Source organism: Mus musculus, chromosome 2 (assembly GCF_000001635.26).
Source record: "Mus musculus strain C57BL/6J chromosome 2, GRCm38.p6 C57BL/6J".
Classification (NCBI taxonomy): domain Eukaryota; kingdom Metazoa; phylum Chordata; class Mammalia; order Rodentia; family Muridae; genus Mus; species Mus musculus.
In genome coordinates, this window is record NC_000068.7 from 28,471,963 (window position 1) to 28,478,804 (window position 6,842).

The 6,842-nt window shown below is 43.7% G+C and overlaps 1 pseudogene; it reads left to right on the plus strand.

Moving 5' to 3' along the window:
• On the plus strand, nucleotides 5,129–6,155 carry Rpsa-ps9 (ribosomal protein SA, pseudogene 9; annotated as a pseudogene).

The following is a 6,842-nucleotide window of genomic DNA, read 5'->3' on the forward strand; positions in this document are numbered from 1 at the left end:
TAGCCTTTGGCAAGAGCAACTAGGGAAAAAGAAAGAAACACTATGGCCCTCCAATTAAGTAGGGACTTATGGAAGTCAACCTTTTTTTTTTTTTTTTTTGGTTTTTCGAGACAGGGTTTCTCTGTGTAGCCCTGGCTGTCCTGGAACTCACTCTGTAGACCAGGCTAGCCTCAAACTCAGAAATCCATCTGCTCTGCCTCCCAAGTGCTGGGATTAAAGGCGTGCGCCACCACGCCCGGCGGCGGAGGTCAACTTATTAATGGAGTTTTGGCTAACGTCCAACTCACAGTAGGTCCAGTGGGCCCCTGGAATCCTGTGGCTATTAACTCCAGAAGGTATATTTGGAATAGATAGAAGTTGAAGTTGGCAGAATTCTCACATTGGTTCCCTGACCTGTAGAGTGAAGGCTCTCATGGTTGGAAAGACTAAATGGAAGCCTTTCAAGTTGCTACTGGCAAGAAAAATAGAGAAACCAATATTGTACCCCTGGGAAAACTGCAGAAATTAGTGCCACCGTCAAAGACCTGAAAGATGCAGGAATGATAGTTCCCACTGCATCTTCCTTAACTCTCCTATCTGGCCAGTGCAGAAGACGGACGGATCGTGGAGAATGACAGTTGACTATGGAAAACAGGTAGTAACAGATTGCAACTGTTGTACCAAATGTATTATCCTTCCTTGAGCAGATTGACACCTCTCCTGGTGCATGGTATGCAGCTATTGATCTATCAAGTGCATTTTTCTCAGTATCTGTCCGTAAGGACCACCAGAACAATTTGCTCTCAGTTGGCAAGACCAGCATTGTACAGTTTTACCTCAAGCTTATATTAACACTCCAACCCTGTGTAATATAATTTAGTTAGAAGGGGGTCTCAATCATTTGTCTCTTCCACAAAATATCACATTGGTGCACTATATTGATGACATTATGCGGACTGCACCAAGCAAGCTGGAGGCAGCAACCACTTTGAACTCACCGGTAATACATGAGCATCAGAAGATGGGAAGTAAATCAAACCAAAATCTGCCTCCATGTTTAAGGTGAAGAGCAATGGAAGAAGACATCTGATGTCAACCTTGGACCTTCACATGCACACACGTGTGCACATGTGCACATACACATACACACACAAGGATACAGAAGATACACTTGCATGTGTATATTTCTGTGTCAAGAGAAAAAGGCAGAGAAGGAACAGTAAACACTGAGCCACGTATTCACGGCTCCCTTCTCTCTGTATCTTTTCCCTTTGCTTTGTTCTTTCTGGCCCTCATGTTAGTTACCTTGAACATTCCCATGTCTGCCCATCATTTCAGGTCATATATGTGCTCCAACAATAAGTAAGGCCAAGCTGGGCATGGTGACACATGCCTTTAATTTCAACACTTGGGAAGCAGAGGCAGATAGATCTCTTTGGGTAGATATTTAAGAGAAAATGTTTAAGGAAACACAAAGAATTCTGCCATGTTGGGGTTACAGAATGGTCCTGAAAAGTTACAGAGAGGAGAACCTGTTAACTACTTGGGTTATAAAATAAGTCAACTAAAAACTCAACCACAAAAGGTACAGATCAGAAGACATCAGTTGCAAGCTCTTAATGATTTTCAAAATTAATGGGAGAGATTAATTGGCTATGGGCTACCATTGGATTAACTACTCAATATTTAAGTAATTTGTCTCAAATGTTAGAAGGAGATTTGGACTTAAACAGTCCAAAATGGTTAACAGCTGAGGCAGAGAGAGAGTTAACTCTAGTAGAACAGAGAATGCAAGCCACATATATGGATCCCAAACCTATATTTTGGTTATTTCCTCTTTAACTCATTCTCCTCCTGGGCTCATTATGCTAAGAGAAGGTAGATTTTCTTAGCTCACAAAGCAAAACATTAAAGAATTACATAGAAAACGTTTCTGACTTAATCATAAAAGGTAGAATAAGACTATGTCAGTTGTCAGGAACAGAGAGAAATCTTAGTACCTTATACAACAACAATGCTGAGATTATGTCATGGGTAATCAATGAAGGCTGGTAAAGAGCTTGTAGTAACTATTTTGGAGAAATTAACAGTAAATATACTAAAAGCAAACATCCTCAGTGTATAAAAAGAACTAATTGGATTCTCCCACCCATTTGAAAAGAAATGGCAATTCCTGAAGTACCTACAGTCTATACTGATGCAAATAAATTGGGAATGGCAAGCTCTAAGTCAGACAAAATGAGCAAAGTAATTCAAAACCCATATAGTTCAGGTCAAAAATCAGAGCTGTATTCTTAGATTCTTCTTCTTCTATTGTTATATTTTCCTGAATCTCTTAAAATAATCAATGACTCTAAATATGCAGAAAGAGTTGTTCTGCACATAGAAATTGCTGAATTTATTCCAGATAATTCAGAATTAATTTTATTATTTATACAGGTGCAACAGGCAATCATAAATAGAGACTATCCACTATATATCACCCATATTCTGTCTCAGACAGGCTTGCCAGTGTTGTGGAAATTATTTAAATCCCAGGCCAAGGTTTCTACCCGACCTTTGACCCTTTAGTTCCCAGATGAAAGACACTCACATCTTTTATGTTTACAATAAACCTTAAACAACACAAGAGCTGGGCAGTTACTATTCTCTGTGTTGTTAGAATCTACTTTCCTATTGATAACCCAGGGTTACTATGTACTATTTCATCTGGGCTGTTCTTAACTCCAATTGGCCAGCCCACAGGGTCAGTTCTCTTGACTCCTAACCCATGGTAGCTTCTCCTTCCTTCTCCTGCACTTTCATTTTTCCCCTGTGCCCCTTCTCCAACACCAAGCCCATGAAACCTAAACCCCACCAATATCTGTTCTGCCCAGCTACTGGGTGTTGACATCTTTACCAATCAGAAATAACTTGGGGGTCAGGATCACTCAGCAGCTTATTTGTGGACTCTCTCATCTCTGGGGTAACCAGTCTTGGTGACCCCAAATTAGTATTAGAATACAAGCATCATTAGGCCAACCCACTACATTTCCAGGTCCATTGCACAAGGAAATGAAGAAATTGACTGATTATTAATAGGAAATGTTTTTTAAACCCTCCAAGCTTTATAAAAAAACATCAAGTTAACAGTAAATGTTTGAAGAAAAAAACTTCAACCACCTGGCCACAGACAAGGAAATTATAAGAAAATGTCCTACTTGTTCTTTGTATAACCAAACTCCATTGCCCGCTGGAAGTAACCCCCCTGGGTCAGAAAAGAAATGAATTCTGACAGATGGATCCGTTTCATTTTGCAGAATTTAGGAAACTAAAGTTTGTGCTCCATACCATTGATACAGAATAAGGGTTTCAATGTGCAATTGCTTTGAGATTTGAGAAGGCAGATTCTGTCATTTCCACATTACTGGAAGTTATGGCCATTATGGGGATACATGCACAAATCAAGACTGACAATGCCCCACATGTCTCCAATAAGATGAAGCAATTCTTTGCATATTATAATATAAAGCAGATTACAGGTATACCACACTATCCTATAAGACAAACAGTTGTAGAAAGATCTAGTTGTACCTTAAAGGAAAGGATTACAAAACCAACAGGGTAAATAATGACCCCCAGGGATAGACTAAATAGTGCTCCCTCTATTAACTTTAATTTTTCTGAATGTTAATGAGAAAGGGATAACAGCTGCGAGACACTGGGTTATAGAAAAAACTCTGGGATTAAATTATAGTAATTATACTATAAGGATGTGTTACCATCAGAATGGAAGTCAGAGAAAGTTTTATGTTGGGGACATGAATTTGTTTATCTTTCCACAGGAAATGATACCATTAAAACTGATAGAGATTAAAATTGCGTAGGAGAGGTATCCAGAGAACCTTTCACTTCATTTTTTTTAAAGGTCTATTTATTATTATATCTAAGTACACTGTAGCTGTCTTCAGACACACCAGAAGAGGTCATCAGATCTCATTACGGGTGGTTGTGAGCCACCATGTGGTTGCTGGGATTTGAACTCAAGACCTTCAGAAGAGCAGTCAGTGCTCTTACCCGCTGAGCCATCTCGCCAGGCCCTCACTTCATTTTTAAAAAAAGATTTATTTATATCTAAGTACACTGTAACTGTCTTCAGACACTCCAGAAGAGGGCATCAGATCTCACTATGGATGGTTGTGAGCCACCATGTAGTTGCTGGGATTTGAACTCAGGACCTTCAGAAGAACAGTCAGTGCTCTTAACCACTGAGCCATCTCTCCAGCCCACCCCCCCCCCTTTCATTTCATTTTTAGTTCATTGAAAATATCCGTGGGCTGGAGAGATGTTTGCTGCAAGATGTGTCTGGAAAACAGAGACACATCTGCATAAACAGACAGACAAAACTTTTCAAACAACCGGGACCAGGTGGACAGGCAGTGTCTTGCTTTTTCCCTGGATAAGAGCAAAAGTTTTGTAGTTGGATGATAAGAGGAGGATTGTCTTTGGTTAGAGAGGTTTCTTACCCTACGTAGGAAACATCTAATCTAACCACTTTCAAGTCAGAATTCTAACCTTCCTGGGAATGGCTGGCTTCTTCCACTCTTGAATTCTTTCTTTCTCTTTTCTTGCCTGCCCCTTATGAAGCAGCCTGTGGTCCTTTCTGTGAGCCCTTCTTCATTCCCACTACCAACCTCTTTCATAAGCTTCAACAGGCCCTGCTGCAGATCCTGGCCCTACAGCTTCTAAACTGAACTTGCTTCCTCTCTCTCTATGTCACAGAAAAGGAGGGAGAAACTTCCAGGAACCTGGGTCACCACCTAGGACTTTCCTTTGTGCATGCTGCATACTAATTAAAAAAAATAAGACCATACTATCCAAGGGTGGGTCCCCTTGCCTGTGTGCTGTGGCCACGTCCGAACCTCTAATACCCAAATAAAAAAGGTTAACCTTCAGCTGGGCGTGGTGGCACACAGGAGGCAGAAGCAGGCGGACTTCTGAGTTCGAGGCCAGCCTGGTCTACAAAGTGAGTTCCAGGACAGCCAGGGCTGCACAGAGAAACCCTATCTCGAAAAATCACCAAAAAAAAAAAAAAAGGTTAACCTTCCAATTACCCACTCCTGTGTTCTCTCCTCACCACCCATCTCCTAACACAGAAGGGACTCCAGCTTTCCGCGCTACCCGGGGACGGGTCCATACGGCGTTGTTCTTGATTCCCATCGTAACTTAAAGGGAAACTTACACAATGTCCGGAGCCCTTGACGTCCTGCAGATGAAGGAGGAGGATGTCCTCAAATTCCTTGCTGTGGGAACCCACTTAGGTGGCACCAACCTTGACTTTCAGATGGAGCAGTACATCTATAAAAGGAAAGTGACGGTATCTACATCATAAACCTGAAGAGGACCTGGGAGAAGCTGTTGCTCGCAGCTCGAGCTATTGTTGCCATCGAGAACCCTGCTGATGTCAGCGTCATCTCCTCCAGGAACACTGGCCAGCGAGCTGTGCTGAAGTTTGCTGCTGCCACAGGAGCCACTCCGATTGCTGGCCGCTTTACACCTGGGACCTTCACTAACCAGATCCAAGCAGCCTTCAGGGAGCCACGGCTTCTAGTGGTAACCGATCCCAGGGCTGACCATCAGCCACTCACAGAGGCCTCTTATGTCAATCTACCCACCATTGCTCTGTGTAACACAGATTCTCCCCTGCGCTATGTGGACATTGCCATCCCATGCAACAACAAGGGAGTTCACTCAGTGGGTCTGATGTGGTGGATGCTGGCCAGGGAAGTACTCCGCATGCGAGGTACTATCTCCCGTGAGCACCCCTGGGAGGTCATGCCTGATCTTTACTTCTACAGAGACCCAGAGGAGATTGAGAAGGAGGAGCAGGCTGCTGCTGAGAAGGCTGTGACCAAGGAGGAATTCCAGGGTGAATGGACCACACCAGCTCCTGAGTTCACTGCTGCTCAGCCTGAGGTGGCCGACTGATCTGAGGGTGTGCAGGTTCCCTCGGTGCCCATCCAGCAGTTCCCCACAGAAGACTGGAGTGCACAGCCAGCCACTGAGGATTGGTCAGCAGCTCCCACAGCGCAGGCCACGGAGTGGGTTGGAGCCACCACTGAGTGGTCCTGAGCTGCTGTGCAGGTGCCTGAGCAAAGGGAAAAAAGATGGAAGGAAAATAAAGTTGCTAAAAGCTGAAAAAAAAAAAAAAAAAAAAAGAAGGGACTCCAATGGTAGAGGATGACACACTTATCCTTAAGCCACGCCCATACCTCAACTTTTTTTTTTTTTTTTTTTTTTTTTTTTTTTTTTTTTGAGACAGGGTTTCTCTGTGAAAGCCTGGCTGTCCTAGAACTCACTCTGTAGACTAGGTTGCCCCCAACTCTGCCTCCTGAGTGCTGCTGGGACGAAAGGTTTGCACCACTACTACCTGACATCTTAACATTTCAAACCAATTCGAGCTGCTGATTTGACTCTCCAAAAATGCGTACAGATCATCTGTTTCTGCTGGCTTCAGCCACTTCTTATATTTGGTTCCAAATTCTAGAGACCACCTCTTCAGCAACTTCTTTCCTTCACCAGCTCTGTGTCTCTCCTCACCAACTCACCTACGTGATGTCCTCTCTGACTCCTGGAGCCTGTTATACCTTCCTCTCTCCGGGATCCTCACCATGTGGGTAACTCTAGTTGCTAAGACACTTGCTCCTCTCCCCCCCACCTCCTCCCACTGCCCCCACCCATTCCCCTCCCCCACCCGTCCCTCTTCCTCCATTCCCCCCCCCACCCCCCCCACCCCCCCGTTTCTTTGCCTACTACCCCTAAGAGCTGCCTGCTAAGCAGCTTTCGTAAGCATTTCCTGACCTCTGAAACCTTGCCCTCCTGTC